This window comes from Miscanthus floridulus, chromosome 10 (genome assembly GCF_019320115.1).
Source record: "Miscanthus floridulus cultivar M001 chromosome 10, ASM1932011v1, whole genome shotgun sequence".
Classification (NCBI taxonomy): Eukaryota; Viridiplantae; Streptophyta; class Magnoliopsida; order Poales; family Poaceae; genus Miscanthus; species Miscanthus floridulus.
In genome coordinates this window covers 31,598,398-31,618,465 of record NC_089589.1, presented here as the reverse complement: position 1 = coordinate 31,618,465, position 20,068 = coordinate 31,598,398, and positions in this window count along the sequence as shown.

Sequence of the window (20,068 nt, the reverse complement as noted above, 5' to 3'; positions counted from 1 at the left end):
CATTAATCAGGCGCTATATTCACAAGAATATGAAATTAAAATTCTCTTATTAATCAGAAGGATCTTACTTTTAATTTTGTAAATTTTTATAATCATCATCAATAATAGCCATTTAATCTATTCTGTGTTAGAGATTTAGTCATTTTAATGTTAAATTTAATCTAGAAATACCATAGCAAAATTTATGATGACATATATGTGCATGTGTGAACTATTATTACTTGCAACAGTAGCAGCCACATACAAGACAAACATATTGATCAATATGAATAAACTATTGAATTGACCAGAGAGCCTCGGCTCTGGTGGCTCCAGGGGCACACTAGTCGATATAGTACGTTGCTCAAAGTCTCGAACCACAATCGATGCAGGTCGATATTCGTAGTGTAGTCCAGTGAACGTCAACCAGGAAGTAGACGATGCAGAAGCAGCAGCGGTCACGCCGTTGAGTCCCTAAACACCTAATTGCTCGGCACACCTGAGAATATGTCACGAACGTGGACGACGGTTCCGGAGGCGTGTTGTCCAATCTTCTATGCGTGCAGAAGACTAGATTGGGGAAATTCGAGAGAAACTCAATACAGAGATGTGCGAGGCTAGCGTGGATCGAGTGCTTAGGCGAGCGGAGAGAAGACGGAGCGTTGAGGAATGAATCGATGGAGTAATCACCAAAGCGTTATGGACGCAGAGAGTTAAAAAAAACTCGGCCTACGGTGGGCAGACAGCCCCCGCAACTTTGTGCTTAAGGAAGAAGACCTTCTCACGCAGGCCGAGAAAATCCCCGAATACCGTGTCCCGCCCTTACACAGGGGCCCGTTACCCTGTGAGTGGGCCGGTCCGTTGTCTGTGCTTTGGAAAACTCGAGACAGGTGAGGGGATTTTTTTAACTCCGGGCAGGCGAACGAGCGCACCCGTGGGGGCTCGAACCCTGCCCGCGAGAGTACCAGGCGGACGTCCCGACCAACCGGTCAGAGGAGCCGCTGGTATGGACGCAGAGAGTTACAGAAAGAAATAGAAACTCCTGCTATTACTCCGTGGAACCAACAATGCTCTCAATCCTAGTAATACCTCCAGTAATCATTCATCAATTAGTTCGACCGGTAAAACCAAGCCGAACCCGCACAGCATCTTGTCGTGGAGCGGCACGTCACGCTCATGGCACGTCCTTAGCCTCTCGCAGCTCCTCAATAGGAGCACATTTAGTCTACCTATTTAAGTTGAGTTAATAATTAGTCAAAATCTCATATAAAACTAAAACTACACCATAACATTAAATATGGACCTAGTATTAATTTAATTTAATTTAATTTAATAATATATGGGTCATGTCCACGTTAAATCCAACATTCTATTTTGTAAAACACCACCAACCTCTATCAATGTCAAAATTGCATAAAGTTACATCGAAATAGGCATTTAAATTACGAACCATTATGAAAGATATTTGAAATAGCCTGCTAAAATTCACATAAATTACCCATTCTGTGGCTAGCTATGAAAGATGATTTAAAACAACTCTTTAAATTTATATATAAATTGGAGGCCCGCAGCTAATGCACGGCTAGCCATGCATTAAGATTATGGCACACACACGCCAATTTAAAACTATATATAGGGGAGGATCAGGCGTAAGTATACGAAGGATATCCATCAGCGTATTCGTCCGGTCTACAAATTGGGCGCGCGGCGGCAAATTAACCCCGTCTGTTTGTTTAGTACCACATTGCCCCGCCAATAGATAGCGCACGAGCCAATAAACCGCAATTTTGACAGCTTTAGCGCGTAGAGCAACCAATCATGAACACATAATGCTGGTTAATGCTGCAGTGGCTGGCCAGTTGTTCATGCACAGGTTTCCCAGTCCGCTGCACCGCAGGCGTATGACATGTGCGTCTTGCTTTTAAAAAATTTATTAATATTAATTATTATTTATTGTTGTTAAAAAATAAGAGAATATTTTATTTTTTTATCTTATACAGTAGTGTCTATTTATCTAAAAATATTATGCTATTTTTATTCTTCTCTTAGTTGAGAAATTTTTTTTGCTATGACACAAACCTAGTAAACTACCGTGGTTGTAACCACCGAATTTACTACCATGAAAAGCATTTCAGATGCAGGTAATTTTTTATTTACATAGATAGGTAGGCTGATCATCATAGGGCTTTGTTTGAGTGCACTCGTATTTACGTCAATCTATGTGTGTTAGAGTGGATTGAGGTAAAAATTAGTTTCCACCCGGATTCATATCAATTCATATGGTTGAGGTGGATACGAATGCATCTCAACAAGGCCTTAACGGTGTTAATCGTTGATCGATAGAAACGGACATCTTAAGTTGTCCGACTCTGTTAATACTATTAAGAGAGGTGCCTCTACACTATACATTTAATTATAATTAAGTATATGATGTTATTCTTTTATATTTACATTTTGCAATTCTGTATTGAATATTTTGACCTCTAAATGATCTCAAATGGAAAGGCTAACTACAAAATTTATAAAAACTGTTTGAAAATTTGAATTTTAAAATACGTCAAATATAAATAAATATTTAAAACTCTAAATAATTTCAAATAAAATAAACTTTGTCAATACAAAGTTATATATCATGTCCACCGCTACAAATATGGCATTGACTATGTCAACATTCACCATAATTTGAATATTATTTTTTGAATTTCAAAATATAAGAATTTCAAACACATATTTCATACTCTAAAGCACTTCCAATCAAGAATGTGTCAACGAAAAGTTGTAAATCGAATTAACCTATTTTTAGATATAAATCTTGATACTATTTTCTACGTTGATGAAACTTTAAAGTCTGCTTATCTAAAATCTAGAATTGTATTCTTGGCAGGAGGCAGTAGCACCGGCAATATATATGAAGGCCTGTGTAGATGAGCTTGAACTAATTACTAGTTGAGCTGTAAATTAGCTCAAATTAGTTGAGATTGGCTGGCTAGTTGGGCTGGGCGGCTGGGCTGGGCTAGGCACCTGGCGACGGCCGGCGGGTGGATGGGCGCCGCCGCGCCAGGCGGTGGCTGGCCGGCTGCCGCTAGCACCTGTTTGCGGCCTATGTGGTAGCGCGGCGGGCGGTGGCTGGCGCAGTGGCGGTGTGTGGTGGCTGCCAGCGGGCGGCGGCTACCCTGGAGCGCTCGATGGCCGATGGGGATTGGGGAATTGCGGTGCAGGTGCTCGATGCGGACAGGGAGAGAGGCAGCGACGGTGGTGCTACGCTCGATTAGGGAATTGGAGAGCCAAATTGGGCCCTTACTGGGCTAAACTAAACTGGAAAAAAGGCCCAGTGTCCCAGCAGGAGTCTTCTTCGTCGGCTCGTCGGTCGCCATGGCGCAGCGCTGCAGCTTCCTCGGCAGCTCGCAAAGAAGAGGGAGTCCGGGGGTTCGAGGCTACGCCGCCGGTAGCTGGGGCGGCCGCCCGACCCTGCGCCTAGAGCAGTTTCGTCGTTGCCTCCTGTTTAGATGCAATATGGCCAAGTCCACTTAGGTTGGTTTTATTAGACAAATTCCTTTTCAACTTTGCTATCACTGGTAGAGAACCGAGCTTTACTCCCGGTGGGGAACCCCCTCTAGTCCCGGTTCCCCACCCGGGAGCAAGCATCTGGGACTAAAGGGGGGTCCTTTAGTCCCGGGTCAGGAACCGGGACTAAAGGAGGACCTTTAGTCCCGGTGGGTAACACCAACCGGGACTAAAGGTGCCTCCTGACATGCCACGATGGCCGACACCTTTAGTCCCGGTTGGTAATACGAACCGGGACTAAAGGTTTTTTTTTCTTTTTTCTTTTCTTTTTATTTTTTTGTTTTCTTTTCAAAATAGGTTTTCGAAGTCGTATTGTATGCTGCTAATTATACATTTATACGCGCATATAGTATGTTTCGATTCAAGCACAATGAATGTATTAAATCACACAATTCAAGCATAGAAATATATATATATATATATATATATATATATATATATATATATATATATATATATGCATGCATGCATCATATATATATTTACATGCATGCATGCATATGTGTATTTTACATTATATTATTTCATGTGCATATATTACAAAAGATTGCATTATAGTTGTTGTGACATAACAAGTTTCCTCTCATCCTCTAGCTTGGCTTCAATGGCAGTGTTGGGTCGAAGTAGAACTCGCCCTTGGAATCGATGACCTACTCATTAAAAAATCCGGCTATAGACTCTTGAATTGCTTTGATTTGGTCTTGCCATATGACCTTTTCCTCCAACCATCGAGTCTACAGGTTTGAATTAAAGGAAAATAAATTAATATATGTACATATATATATATATATAAAGACATAGTAACACAATCAATAATAATAATTAAATGAATATATAGTGTATTTTTAACGTACTTTGAGTCTCTCTGTAGGAGTTCTTTGGGAGAGCACCTTGATAAACTTGCAAACATAGTAACCACAGTAGTTGTTCCCCTGTTCCTGCCTTAGACACCACTTTACGAGAAAAAGATTTGTCATCCAATCTGGTGATCCGGTGAAAGCTATACGTTTAATTAATAAAGATGATGCGATTCAGGGGACTTACTTTCAAAGGGATTACATTCAGTGGCGCTTTGTATTTTTCCATGTGTTGCTTCTCAATAAAGGTTTTCCAAACACTGCCCAATAAAAAATTTGCCACATCATCAGATATAGTTAATCATCATGTTTGTGTGTATATATAGTTGCTAGAGATCCTGAAATTACCTCTGGATAATATCTATCATATCTTGGTAGTCTTGTTGTGGTTTTCTCATCGAGTCATAGATTATCAAGTGACTTTTCACCAGATCGATGTCCATCAATATCCAGTGATTGCTGCATGTGTTTATAGGATATAACGCATAACACTCATTAATTAACTAGAATCAACATATGAGCCATTAAGGCTATGATCGACATGATTAACACTCACTTGAAGTTATAGGGAAAGAGTATATCCTTCTTGTGGCGTTGGTTCACTAAGAAGTTCATGATGTTACTCTCTGACTCAGACTTCCAATTAGTCTTTGAAGTAATTGGGTCTTTGAATACTATATGGGGATCAACAAAACCAATTTCATTGCAGCCTTCCTTTCTGAGCTCTGTCATTGTAAATCTACATATATATAGTACTTGTTAGGATAATTTATATGCATATACACACATATGATGAGTTTAATAATAGATCGAAAGAATTATTACTTACAGGCAATAGCAGCTAATGATAACTTTGTCCAGAGAGGTCAGGTGGCATAGTTGATGAAATTCTGCAAAGTCAACATACATAACATCATCGCCACGGAACCAATGTTCGTCTCTAATTCTGACACCAACGCAGAAGTCTCCACTGGTAGACGCCTGCATGTACCACTTGTTTAGCAGGTACATTTGCGTCCCCAGATCAGATAAGGCTTGAGGGTTGTATAGACTCTGGCCTAGTACAAATTTTTTCTTCCAAATATCAACCTCCGCCGCACTCTCAATGTTTCCATCACCAAACATCTGGTAAAGGTCGAGACCAGTCTCATCAAGAAATTCACCAAGGTGATCCAAATCGACATCCGGAGGTATGTTTGCCTGATGCATTAATCCTAAATTCAAACCATATTCATTACCAACAACTAGCGGGGGGATTGATTGGTGCGCTTGTTGTCCGAGTTGGGCAACTCCTTTCCCTGCCCGCTTCTTTTTCTGTGCCGCCTCAATTGACTTGGTGAGAGTGCGGTCATAGTCTGATAACGTTGATTTGGACGGCTTACGAGATTCCTGTTGTTGTTGCTGGTAAGAAGTCACCTTTTTTCTTAGAATATCCGGAGCTACGAAGAAGTACGGTTTCTCCGGATTTCTCCTTGCTTCTTGATTCATTTTAAGTTTGTCATAGAATCTAGACATGTCTTTTTTATATGCATCAGTTCCTTCTTCCTTCTCTTCAGATATTATTTTGGGAATAGCCCTTGGTTTCACGGTGGCTTTCTTTGCAGGCGGGGACTGGTTCTTCGTTTGAGGGGCTGGCCTCTTGCTAGGCTTCTTGGTAGGCGGGGGCGGGGGAGGCGTTGGAGACCTCCTTGGAGGTGTTGGCAGCGGCGTTGGAGACCGCCTTGGAGGTGGCGGCTACGGCGTTGGAGACCTCCTTGGAGATGGTGTGGATGCAGCCTCGTCTTCCAACACAATGTCATCGTACAGAGCACTATGATGATCTGGCGATTGAACAATTGGATTTAGGTTGGGGGAGGATCTGCTACAAAAAAAGGAATGACATATTATTATGAGCAGATTGTTAATTATTTAAGCCAATACAAATTAATGATGTAGTGTTTTCATCCGCACGTACCTATGGTGAGGTAGTTCAGGAGGAGGTGGAGCCGACATCCCTGGAATGATGATGTAGCGCTTGCGCCATAGAATGAATGTCTTCTCCGCTTCTCCTAGAGTCTTCTCGCCATCACCTCCAGGAATGTCAAGAGGCAAATCACTAAAACCTTTTTCAGCTTTATCTACCGAGATGGTAGCATATCCTTCTTGGATTATATTCCCATGAATCCTTGGTGTCTTGGTTCGGTCGATAGGATTAACAAGACCGATAGCCACCTTGATTGTGGAATTCTCCTTCGGAATGTGTAGCTCACACGTTGTACAAGGTTCAGTGACGTCATCCACAGGGAAGCACAGTCCTATATCCCCTTGATTTGGTATCTCCATGGAAGCGCAGCTGCTTTTCAACTGAACAGATTGGCTAATGTTGATTCCTGGCTCTGATGCCTGCTTACTTGCACTCACTGCTATTTGCACTTGCCTTTTGATTTCCTCCTGCATTCTCGCTTCAAGGTTTTTTTCCCGCTCCTGTGCTTCACGCACCGCTTCCTCCAACCTCTGGAGCCGCTGTGCCTCTTCTTCCTTCTTTCTCTGGCGACTTCTATAGGAAGGTCTGTCCTGAGGGAATCCATGCTCCCACGAGACACTTCCTTTGCCTCTAGTTCGGCCACCATGTTCAATAGTCCCGATGGTGTATGTCAGCTCATTCTTCTCTCTGTTGGGCCTAAACGCACCACTAGCAGTAGCTCTCTGAGCATAAAACAATCTTTCTGCTGCTTCTTGCAGTCTTGCGCCATAAACGCACTTCTCTGTCTCCTGGTCTAGTGTTCCCCCATGAGCGAAAAACCAATTCTTTGCACGTTCTCCCCACTCGAGTGATTCTGGTCTGATACCCTTGGCAAGAAGGTCTGCTTCCATTTTGTTCCACTTCTTAATGGCAGTCGGGTAGCCACCTGATCCCAAGGTATGGTGGTATGTCTTCTGTTGGGCATTACATTGGTTCTTTATCACCCGACTCACACCCTCTTCCGAAGTCTTGTACTGTACAAACTCATCCCAATAGGGCCTCTGCTTTGAGATCGGGCCTGGGACAGTAAAATCTGGTGCTATGTTCTTCTTGACATACGTCGTGTATAGGTGTTTCTTCCAAGTCTGAAACTGGGTGACCATCTTCTTCATTGCCCAATCCCTAACTCGCTCCTTCAATTCATCACCATCTATTATATCATCATAACCATCTGTTTGGAGCGTGAAATGTACCAAGACATCATTCCAAATTAACGCCTTGTCACGATCAGAGACAAAACTGATATGAGGAGCATTGATCTTCTTCTTCCATTCATGGGTACTAATCGGGAGCCGGTCCCGTACAAGGTAACCACAATGGTGCACAAATTTCATTTTATTCGCCCCCCCCCCCCCCCGGTTCTCCTGTATCCACATTGAACTCCGAGATGATGAAGCGACCCTCCAATGGCTTTTTGGGACCTCGAACATTTTTACTCTTCGTTGTAGTTGTTGATGTCGATCCAGAGGGCTACAAAACATAAACATTATTTTTAATGTCATGAGCACACATAAGACATATTATAATATATATAGCTAATAATAAAAAATATATACTTGGCCAATATGTTGTTGCTCATTTTGTTCAAGAGCTAAGTACTGACTCCCGTCATCTGCATCCTCTTGCACGTTATTTTTAGCACCATCATCGCCGGCAACTTGAGTGCCAGTGTTGATCAAATTCATCATCAACTCCTCCTCATCCATATTTCTCGGGTCGGCCATCTAGCTTCAAAAAACAAAACCAATATATAGTACGTCAAATCTTTGCTTATTACATGCGTAAAATCTACAAACAATATGCATTATTAAATCTTGCCCCTCGGTCACGGACGCAATTCGCCACACTAGGACGAACTACGTCGGTACTAGGGTGAATTAGGGCACGAGATAGGGCGGTGTGACAAGAGTGGCGGTGCTCCACTCCGCCGTATATATGTCTGTACACATGGGTGAACGAGGGTGGCGGTGCTCCGCCGTATACATAGAAACGCATGGACGAAATGCATATGAATACAAATGACGTATATATACGTGTCGGCACAGTGGCCGGTGTGCTGACGACGATGACGTGAGGCGGGCCGGCGTGCTGATGACGACGACGACATGAGGCGGGCCGGGGCGGTGTCGGTGCGTGATGTTGTGATCCTATGTACCATGTGAACCATGTAGTCATTCATCATATGAGAAAATTCTATGTAAGTATAAGTCATTATGAAATGTAAGTATATGTGTCTTATTGCTCATATAACCATTACTATTTCCGAAATGATAAGAATTTATTTTCTTCTTCTACAGGTGATCTCTGATGCTATGATATAAAGTTTGAAGATAGTCTTCCCGGAAAAAAATATGTAATGCTCATATTACTTTAGCAACATTAATATATTATATCTGTATATTCAAAGTTCACAAATGAAGAAACATTGAAGTTTTCCTTCATTTGTCTGTAGCCATGCATGCAAGTCCAACCAAAACTGCTAACATCATCACATGTGATATTTTTGATAAACTAAAAAACGCTTAGTTTACAAACTGGGTATCAAAATTGAGTTCCTATTTGACCATTATATGTCCTACAACAAATCCTTCAAAAAAAAGACCCTACATGAATATATTTGGATAAAATTTCGTTAACAAACATTGATCTATGAAGATAGAAAAAATTCTTCTATTGAAACTGCATCTTGGAATAATGGCATATCATATAGTGATGAATATATGGCGGTTGATGGGCTGGATCATTTTCAGCTTTAGTGACAACGACAATGGTTGCCATCCTGAGGAGTTTGTAACGAAAGTTCATTAGCGGATGGTTCGTAGCGTTGTTTCCAAATAATATATAGCGTGTTTATTATACAAGCCATGGATTTACATCGATCTAATTAATTTCTAAAGTAATTTCATTGGTGGTCCTTAATTATACTTGTCATGAGTTCAGGTCCCAGTGATCTTAAAATGTATTTTTGTACCATAAAATGCAGTTTTTGACACTCTAATTAAACTTGCTAATTTATCCATATAATATCCAAATATTCAAAACTTGCCTTAAGATATGTTTTTATTTAAAATCATTTAGAGTTCCAAATATTCATTTTTAGTTCCTAGATTTAGAGTTCCAAATATGTTTTTAGTTTTCGACGTGATCTATAACTCGGCAGTGGAGGGCTCGGACGAATGTACAAAGAGATCGACGAATATATCACCTCGATCAAGCTCGGCAGTGTGGAGGGCCTCGGGCGCGGTGGAGGGCGACGGGCGCGCGTGGAGGAGGGGCACGGGCGCGCGCGGTGGAGGCCGCACGAGGAAGAAGACGGTGGCGCCGGTGTCACGGAAGGCGAACGGACGCGGCGCGAGGAAGAAGAGGGCGGCGGTGTTCGATGAGGAAGAAGACGAGCGGATCGATCTGCGCCAGGCGCTGGAGGTTATATATCAGAGAGAATTACTCCCGGTGCCAGCCACCAACCGGGAGTAAAAACCCTTTACTCCCGGTGTGTATTACCAACCGGGAGTAAAGGGTTTTTTTTGGCGGGCCACGAAACTACAGCCCACCTTTACTCCCGGGTGGGCTTCCCACCCGGGAGTAAAGGTGGCCTGCAGTTTCGTTTCCCGCCTGTTTTAAGCAATAGTCTTGTTAAATACAATAGAAATGCAATAGTTTTTGTTAAATACATAGTAAATTAAATAAAAGGCATAAAATTATTTTGTTAAAAATATGAATTTTCTTTTTGTTTATTGCACATAGGAAAAATCGATAACCTAACTTTTTTATTTTTTGTTAGAATTATAAAACATAATGTAACTAATATTTATTATTTCGTTAATGCAAAAATGTAGTGTTTAATTAAAATTATTAAAACTATTGGTTTTGGACAGGAAATTTGTTTTCACATCATTTTAACATTAATATTTTAATTTTTCAGCACTCAGTATCCTAATTTACCTTTTTGAGAGAGAAATCCCACCAAATCAAACATTGATTTAATTTGAAACATGACATAATAAACATCTGAATTCACAATTATTACATAATATCTCAAACACACACTATATTAAATCACTATATCATCAAGTGGGCACAGCAGTGAACTTCTTCTTTACGTATGTCCCTTGGTTATGATCGCTTCGTAACCATGGAGTGTCCTCATCATTTACCAAGATGCTAGGGTTGTTCACTTTGAAGGGCAGAATTCGGTCATCCTTTTCATATTCTTCTGACATGTCCGACTTGTCCTCAATTCCCATAATGACTCTTTTCCCTGAAAGAACTATGTGGCGCTTTGGCTCTTTGGTTGAGTCATTATCGTTTTTTCCTCTTTTTGGTTTGGTAGACATATTATTGACATAGAACACCTGATTCACATCCTTGGCAAGGACGAATGGTTCATCTTTGTACCCAATATTACTAAGGTCTACTGTTGTCATTCCATACTCGTTGTCTACTGTTACCCCGCCTCCGGTCACCTTGATCCATTGGCACTTGAACAATGGGATCTTCAAAGTAGGTGCATATTCTAGTTCCTATATTTCATCTATGCGTCCATAATATGTCTGCTTATTCCCATTTGGGTCTGTGGCATCTATGCGGACACCACTGTTTTGGTTGGTACTCCTTTTATCTTGGGCTACTGTGTAGAATATGTTCCCATTTATCTCATACCCTTTGTATGTGATGATATGCCATGATGGTTGCATAGCCAATAAATACAGTTGCTCATGGATGCTCTCATCACCTTGACATTTTTTTCGCAACCAACCACCGAAAGTTTCCATGTGCTTATGTGTAATCCAAGCTTCAGTCTTCCCTGAAAACTCGGATCGTAAGAGATCCTTGTGTGTCTCAATATACGGATCTACCAAAGAGGAGTTCTGTAGAACTGTGTAGTGCGCTTTATTGAAATAATCATCATCCGTACCAATATATGTTTTCCTCCCTAGTGTCCCCTTTCCGCTTAGTCTCCCCTCATGTCTCGATTTAGGAACACCAATCGAGTCAAGGTCGGGAATAAAGTCAACACAGAACTCAATGACCTCTTCTGTTCCATAGCCCTTGGCGATGCTTCCTTCTGGGTGAGCACGGTTGTGAACATATTTCTTCAGGACTCCCATGAATCTCTCTAAGGGGAACATGTTGTGTAGGAACACAAGACCGAGAGTGAAAATCTCCTTGACTAGGTGAACTAGGAGGTGTGTCATAATATCAAAGAAGGAAGGAGGGAACACTAACTCAAAGCTGACGAGACATTGAACCACATCATTCTGTAGTTTAGCTAGATCAGTTGGATCAATTGCCTTTTGAGAAATTGCATTGAGGAATGCACATAGCTTCACAGTGGCTAGACATACATTTGGAGGTAGAATTCCTCTTAATGCAACTGGAAGTAATTGCGTCATGAGAACGTAACAGTCATGGGACTTTAAGTTACAGAATTTCTTCTCTGGCACATTTATAATACCCTTTATATTCGAGGAGAATCCAGATGGTACCTTGATGTTGTTTGAGCATTCAAACATGATTTCCTTCTCCTCTTTGCTTAGAGTGTAGCTAGTAGGACGTAAGTAATGGCGTCCATCATCTGTCTTCTCTGGATGCAGGTTGTCTCTTTCTCTCAAACAACGCAGGTCCTGTCGTGCTTCAAATGTGTCCTTAGACTTTCCATACACACCCATAAAGCCTAGCAGGTTCACACAAAGATTCTTCGTTAGGTGCATCACGTTGATCGAGCTACGGACCTCCAGGACTTGCCAATAGGGTAGGTCCCAAAATATGGACTTTTTCTTCCACATGGGTGCGTGACCGTTAGCGTCTTTCGGAATAGGTTGGCTTCCATGTCCTTTTCCAAAGACGACTTTCACATCATTGACCATATCGAGTACATCCTCACCGGTTCGGTTGCGAGGCTTGGTCAGGTGGTCTGCCTTCCCTTTAAAATGCTTGCCTTTCTTTCTTACGGGGTGATTTGCAGGAAGAAATCGACGATGGCCAAGGTACACGACCTTTCGACATTTTTTCAAGAATACACCTCTAATATCACCGAAGCAGTGTGTGCATGCATTTTATCCCTTGTTTGACTGTCCTGAAAGATTACTTAGAGCAGGCCAATCATTGATTGTTACGAACAACAATGCTCGCAGGTCAAAGTGTTTCTGTTTGTACTCATCCCACACACGTACACCTTCTTTATTCCACAAAATGAGAAGTTCATCAATAAGTGGTCTCAGGTACACATCGATGTCATTGCCAGGTTGCTTCGGGCCTTGGATGAGCACAGGCATCATAATGAACTTCCGCTTCATGCATAACCAAGGAGGAATATTGTAGATACTTAGAGTAACAGGCCAAGTGCTATGACTACTGTTCTGCTCTCCAAAAGGATTGATACCATCTGTACTTAAAGCAAACCTTAAGTTTCTTGCGTCATTTGCAAACTCCGGGAATTCTCTGTCGATTGCTCTCCACTGGGACCCATCAGCAGGGTGTCTCAACATATTGTCTACCTTACGGTCTTCTTTGTGCCATCGTAACAATTTTGCATGTTCTTTGTTTCTGAATAGACGTTTCAAGCGTGGTATTATAGGAGCATACCACATAACCTTGGCAGGGATTTTCTTACGCGGACGTTCGCCCTCAACATCACCAGGGTCATCTCGCCTGATCTTATACCGCGACGCATGGCATACCGGGCATGCATCCAATTTCTCGTACTCTTTGCCACGGTATAGGATGCAGTCATTAGGACATGCATGTATCTTCTCTATTTCTAGCCCCAAAGGACAGACAACTTGTTTTGCTTCGTAGGTAGTGGCGGGCAATTCATTGTACTTCGGAAGCATCTTCTTTTGGATTTTTAGTAACTCTCCAAATCCCTTGTCAGATACACCATTCTTTGCCTTCCATTCAGCAATTCTAGTGTGGTTCCCAACTTTTTCTGCCCTGCATCACAAGTTGGGTACAACAATTTCTTGTGATCTTCTAGCATCCGCTCGAACTTGATCTTCTCCTTTTCACTTTCACATTCTCTTTGTGCATCACGAATGACCTGACAAAGATCATCAACCGGCTCATCTTCTGCGGCTACCTCTTCTTCAGCTTCTCCCATTGCAGTATCATTGAAGCACGCACCATCAGGAATAATATCATTGTCGTCCCATTGTTCTTCTTCACCTTCTTCCATTACAACACCGGTTTCTCTGTGCTTTGTCCAACAAATATAGTTTGACATGAAACCCAACTTGAACAAGTGTGAATGAAGAGTCCTTGAGCAAGGATATTCCACCGTATTCTTACATATGGCACATGGGCAGCACATGAAACCGTCGCGTTTGTTTACCTCGGCCGCACGTAACAAAGAATGCACGCCGTTAATGAACTCTTGGGAACGGCGATCAGCATTATACATCCAATAACGGCTCATCTGCATTACATGACATAAATATCATATTAAAACCTAGATCATAATTAATTATTTATACAACATGCGTGCCACCACAAAAGATACAAATTTATGAAAGCATCGCTACAATGTAGACAATCCCAACTACCACTAAAAGAACTAAAGCTAAAATACATTTCAGGAGCACAAGGATTTCGCGACCAATCTCAACTAAAACAGACAGATCCCCCGATTGTGCAATATCTTTGGGCTTCTTCGGCTGGATCACTGCCTCATTAGCCGCCTTATCTGCCTGTTGTGCAAGATATTTTTGCACGAGTTCAACATACTCTTCCTCCCAGTAGAAGCCTGAACATCGTCCACTGCCATCCCACTGAAATTAAAACAAAAAATTAGAACTTTAATCACAACCATCATGAAAATAGGGATAAACTAACCATAATCATTAAATACGATAAAATAACTCACATTGCGATCCGGACACTTGTAGAAGATACGATCCTTGTTGGGACCCTCCTTCTTCACTCGGTACTTCATCACAATCTTCGTCTCATCACGGCACTTGCCGCATGGAATGAGAGGAAGGCCCGGCCTAAGTCGCTTTGGAAACCCATGAGAGGCCGAGGACCCAGAAGCAGTTGTCATCTACTCTCTATACTCATTTTTTAATACACTATAAATTTCTCCTTTTATAAACAAATAAAATTAACAAACTATAAAATTATCTAGATCTCTAAACAATGATATTTTTAATGGTCATTGTGTTCTCGTCTTTTACTGCGGCAGGTAAGTAATTCATATGATATTTCCGCAAATTAACAGAAGAATGGGAATGTACACACATAACAGACTACTACGTTTAGGTACGGTGATTGACAGACTACAGCGATGATATCGGGACATGTGAATAAATAACCATCCGTACTAGTTGACCTTGCTTACGTGATCAGCTCGGCGAGCATGTCTCCACCGGACGGCACCGTACTTGGTCAAGGAAGAGCTCCGATTCTACGAGGAAGGGAACACGGTCTTCCACGACCGTTGTCGCTCTCCCTCGTAGAATCAAAGCTCCTCCTTGACGTCCGTTACCGCTCGGCAGAGAACATCCTCGCCGACCTGAACACGGTCCGCAAGTTCAACTAGTAAGGATTTGCTATAATTTTCTAACTATTTTCTAACTTTATATTTATATATACTACGTTTAGGTACGGTGATTGACAGACTACTGCGACGATATCGGTACATGTGAATAAATAACCATCCGTACTAGTTGACCTTGCTTACGTGATCAGCTCGGCGAGCATTTCTCCACCGGACGGCACCGTACTTGGACAAGGAAGAGCTCCGATTCTACGAGGAAGGGAACACGGTCTTCCACGACCGTTGTCGCTCTCCCTCGTAGAATCAAAGCTCCTCCTTGACGTCCGTTACCGCTCGGCAGGGAACATCCTCGCCGACCTGAACACGGTCCGCAAGTTCAACTAGTAAGGATTTGCTATAATTTTCTAACTATTTTCTAACTTTATATTTATATATACTTTAACCTTCTTTCATGTAAATATGCAAGCTTGAAGTGATTTTGAGCTCAAATTGCTTACAAATGAAAAAAACCATAATAAAGAACCATAAATATATATAGTGAACAAAATGGCATAAGAAAATGGTAAAAAATGAGAGTATGAGATTGGTAACCTTTACAACTGAAGAATCGACGAAGGAATCGAAGAAATCGACGGAGGAATCGAAGAATGGATGGAGGAACAATGGAGGGAGGGAGGAAGCAAGAACACTACTGCAGTGAGCTTCAAAATGTGCTGAGCTCGGGCTCGGGGAGGAAGGAGGAGACGGCCGATTTATAAAGGGAGAACATTTAGTCCCGGTTGATGGATCCAACCGAGACTAAAGGTAACTTTCCAACCCCGGGCGCAGCCACGGCCCGGGAGTAGACCTTTACTCCCGGTTGGAGCCACCAACCGGGAGTAAAAGTATACCTTTAGTCCCGGTTGGTGGCTCCAACCGGGACTACAGGTCCCTGCCACCTCTGTCTGGCGCAGTAGCCATTGGGCAGGGACCTTTAGTCCCGGTTGGAGCCACCAACCGGGACTAAAGGTATCTCTAGTCCCGGGCGCAAAAAATTCCGGGACTAGAGTCCAGTTTTGTCGAGGATCAAAGGTCTGTTCTCTACTAGTGTATCTATATCTATACCTCTGTATCTATATCTATATCTATATCTATATCTAATACTAAAGAGGTAAAATTTCTGGTCTATATTTTTCGTCCAACCTTCCGCTCATGTTTTATTGCTCCCACGTTTTAATATCCGTTTCGTGCCGTCCACGTCCACGTCCACGTCCACGTCCACGTTTCTCTTTTGTTTAGCCCGGACTCCGCTCAGCTTTTGGTCTGCTCTCCGTACTGTCCTAGGACTCTACTCGACGCTGTTGTTCCTCCGTTCTGTGTTTGGACTGCACGCGGTGGTGTTGTTTTTCCTCTTTGCCTCCGCTTGTCAAAAATAGTAATAAAAACATAAATAGATATTTATTATATTCGTCGTCATTTATCGTGAACGTTTCACAGTCTCTCCTGTTGCCACGCACGAACATGTAAACTATCTCTGCCGCCTAAAACTAAAGAGGCAAATTTTCTTCCTCAAATTTCGTCTGGGCTAATTTTCGTCTGGACCATCCCAATCCGAAGTCAAATAGGTTTTCTCGGGTCTCCCAAATCTATACAAGGATTTTTCAAATCGGCAAGCCCAAATCGTGGCCAAGACCAAATCGAGTCTAAATCAAAATCCACACAGAGAAGCGATCCAAATCCAAACCTAAATCAGACTAACTTTAGAAAGACAACAACTTATAAAATCAAAACAATCTGCCTGCAAAATCCACCATTAGGGGGGAAAACGAGGGTAGTAAGGTGGACACTCTACCAGTGAAGCAGAGTTGTACCAAACGAGGGTTGAAAAACACAACAGGGTGGAACATCTGCCTGCAAAGAGCAGAACAGAATAGATGGGACGATGAGCTATTGAGTGAGACAAACGAGTGGATAAGGATGGCTAGAGAAAAATTGAGTTTATTTTTTCTGTAGCACTGGACATAATAATTTGATGTTTTGTATTATATTTTGATGATGTATTTTCTGATGTTAATTTTTTTAGTTTGGGATGATGAATACTATAATAATTTTTATAACACCTACCGTTGCAACGCACCCTAACTAATTATGTCAATGTCGAAAATTATCTTTGTTCATATATCTACAGCCCTACTATTTTATAAATGAAATGCAGGGCCTTTTGAGGTAACATGAAAAGTTAGGAATCCTATCCTAATCCTAATCCAAATAGAACTACTACTTAGCAACCGGACATCCGGGCAGAAGCGTGTGACAGGACGCTCGAACAGAAACATGCGTCCGGTCGCTCGCGCCTTCTCCATCACGCACGCCCGCGGAAAACACCGTCCCACCTCTCCGTCCCCTTGACCTCCTCCTCTCTCTCTCTGAGCCAAGCGCCCGCGTCTACCGTTCCTTCCCCTTGAACCCCATCCCCTCTCTCTATGCGAGCAGGACCTAGGAGCCGAGATGAGGATGAGCGCACCCTGTCCACATGACCCCAGGCATGCTGCGCACCTCGACCGTTGACCCCCAGCACGCCCCATCCGCTGGCCCCGGCTCACTTATTTTTCAAAGCTCAAAAAAAATCTATGATTTTTCTAATATCATATTTTAGTACTTTTAAATGCATATTTGTTGTAGAAAAATATTTGGGTATTTCCTTGCAAAATTATTCTACAATTTGTGTAAAGTCTAATTGGTCTTCCTGAACTATTATGAAAGTTTTACCTCAAAAAAACTATTATGAAAGTTCGATTACCTCTCTTGTTGACGTGGCAGCATGTCACCCGTCATTCCGTCAACGGAAACCACTTTTAAAACCACTCAGAGAGGTAATATGACAGATTGTGGTGCTGGTTATGATGATGATAGACTATGTAAGTAATATGATGCAGACGTCAATTGTGTGAAACAGAATAAGTGCTTGTTTAGTTCCCAAAAAGTGCTACAGTAGCTATCATATCGAATCTTGCGATACGTGCATGGAACATTAAATATAGACGAAAAAAAACTAATTGCACAGTTTAGTTGGAAATTGTGAGACGAACATTTTGAGCCTAATTAGTCCATGATTGAACAATAACTGCCAAATAAAAACGAAAGTGCTACAGCAGTCAAATTTCTAAAATTCGCGAACTAAACATAGGCTAACTAGGGCGTATATCAGGGGTGGATCCAGCATTAGGGGGCTCAAGTCGCAAACGCCACCCCCCCCCCCCCCCCCCCCCCCCCCATACTACTGGCATGCCCATCAAGCTCCCTAGCGTGGGTATTCTATTTTACGCCCTAGTTAGGAACACCGCCTCTGCTCCTAGAGGTACAGAATGATACAAGCAGCTTAACACCGCTTCTGCTCCTGAAGCTACAGAATGATACAAGCAGCTTATTAGATGGGTCACACAGTCATCTAAAGCCTCAAAGGATGCGCTTACCTGTCATTGCAAAGGCCATGGTTGCTCTTGTCAGGTCGGTTAAAAAGACCAATGTGACGTTCAACCGAGGGCGCCCCAATCATCATACAACATAATATACTAGCAGGATTATTACCTCCCCACTATAGATTTCTCCCAGGTGAAGAAGAAGCTCCAACATAGAACAGCACGGGAACGGATTGTCCAACCGTCCTGCAAGCTGCTAGAGCATAACAGCAGATTGATCAATACATGCTGTTACTAACACGGAATCATCACTATAGGAAGAGCAGCTACTTCCCTCCGTTTGTGTTTACTTGTCAGCAACTTTTTACTGTAGCAAATTTGACCATCTGTTTTTTCTTCTAAAAAAATCTTAGATACTTCAATGTATATAACACTAATGAAGTATGTTCAATAAAGAATCATATATATAAAAACTTGATGTATCTAAAAATCTTTTGCAGAAAAAACGTATAGTCAAAATTGCTACAGTAAAATTTCGGTAACAAGTAAACGAAAACGGAGGTAGTAATAACATGTGGTCTGTCTATCAAGGCGAGGGCCGACATCAGTGGCGGAACTAGGGGGCCAGCAGTGGCAGAACTAGGGGGGCAGCAGGGGCCATGGCCCCCCAATGCATCAGAAATTTTTTTAATACCCCTATAAACATTGCAATTTATAGCATATTAAGGTATTAATTCACCTATTTTGTATCATAATATTGTGAATATTAACTACATATATGAAAATGATAAACAAAAGTTGTTGAAACATACACTTACATATATATATTTATCACACTTAGAGGTATCATAATATATGTTCGACCCCCTTAATCAAAGTTGTTGGTTCCGCCACCGGCTGACATTGTGGTTACAGTTGAGGTACACAGGGCCACCTTTTGAAGAAGTTCTTCCTGGACTCAGTGTATCTTCTTAGTTGTTCCGTGCCGTGACAAACTGCAGCACGCTGTTCTTGTTCTGGCACTTGTTGACAAGCTTTCACCAAGACCCAGAGCAGGTGAAAGCTTTAGTTTGGTTTTGGTGAATTGATGAAACCCTAAGTGCTAATCTTTGCCTAGTGATTATGAGATAGACAGCACATTCTAAGAGATGGAGCAAATGAAGATCATGTTGATGGTGGTGATGGCCATGGTGATCAAGTGCTCGGCTTGGAAAAGAAGAAAGAGAAAAACAAAAAGCTCAAGGAAAAGGTGAAACTTGATAAGAGCATTTTGTTTTGGTGATCGAGACACTTAGTGAGTGTGATCATATTTAGGATCGATAGCCGTATTATTAAGAGGGGTGAAACTCATATCGAAATACGGTTATCAAAGTGCCACTAGATGCTCTAACTCATTGTATATGCATTTAGATCTAGTGGAGTGCTAACACCCTTGAAAAGGTTTGTGAAAATATGCTAACAGACGTACACAAGGTGATACACTTGGTGGTTAGCACATTTGAGCAAGGGTGGTGAAGTTTGGAGAAGAGAAGGAGGAGCTGCGCAGGGACCGAATGTTGGACCGGACCAGGACCGGACTCAGTCGTGAGTCCGGTCAATATTGCGCAGAGGAGGCACATTGTCGATCTTGTGACCGGACGTAGGCGCAAAAAGTGAACGAACGTGACATTTGTGCGCCCGGTCGTGTCTGACGTACGCTGACGCAAGCGCTGAGAAGTGGATGGAAGGAGCGGACGCTGGCGTGGGTCCGGTCATCGCTGACTGGATGCATCAG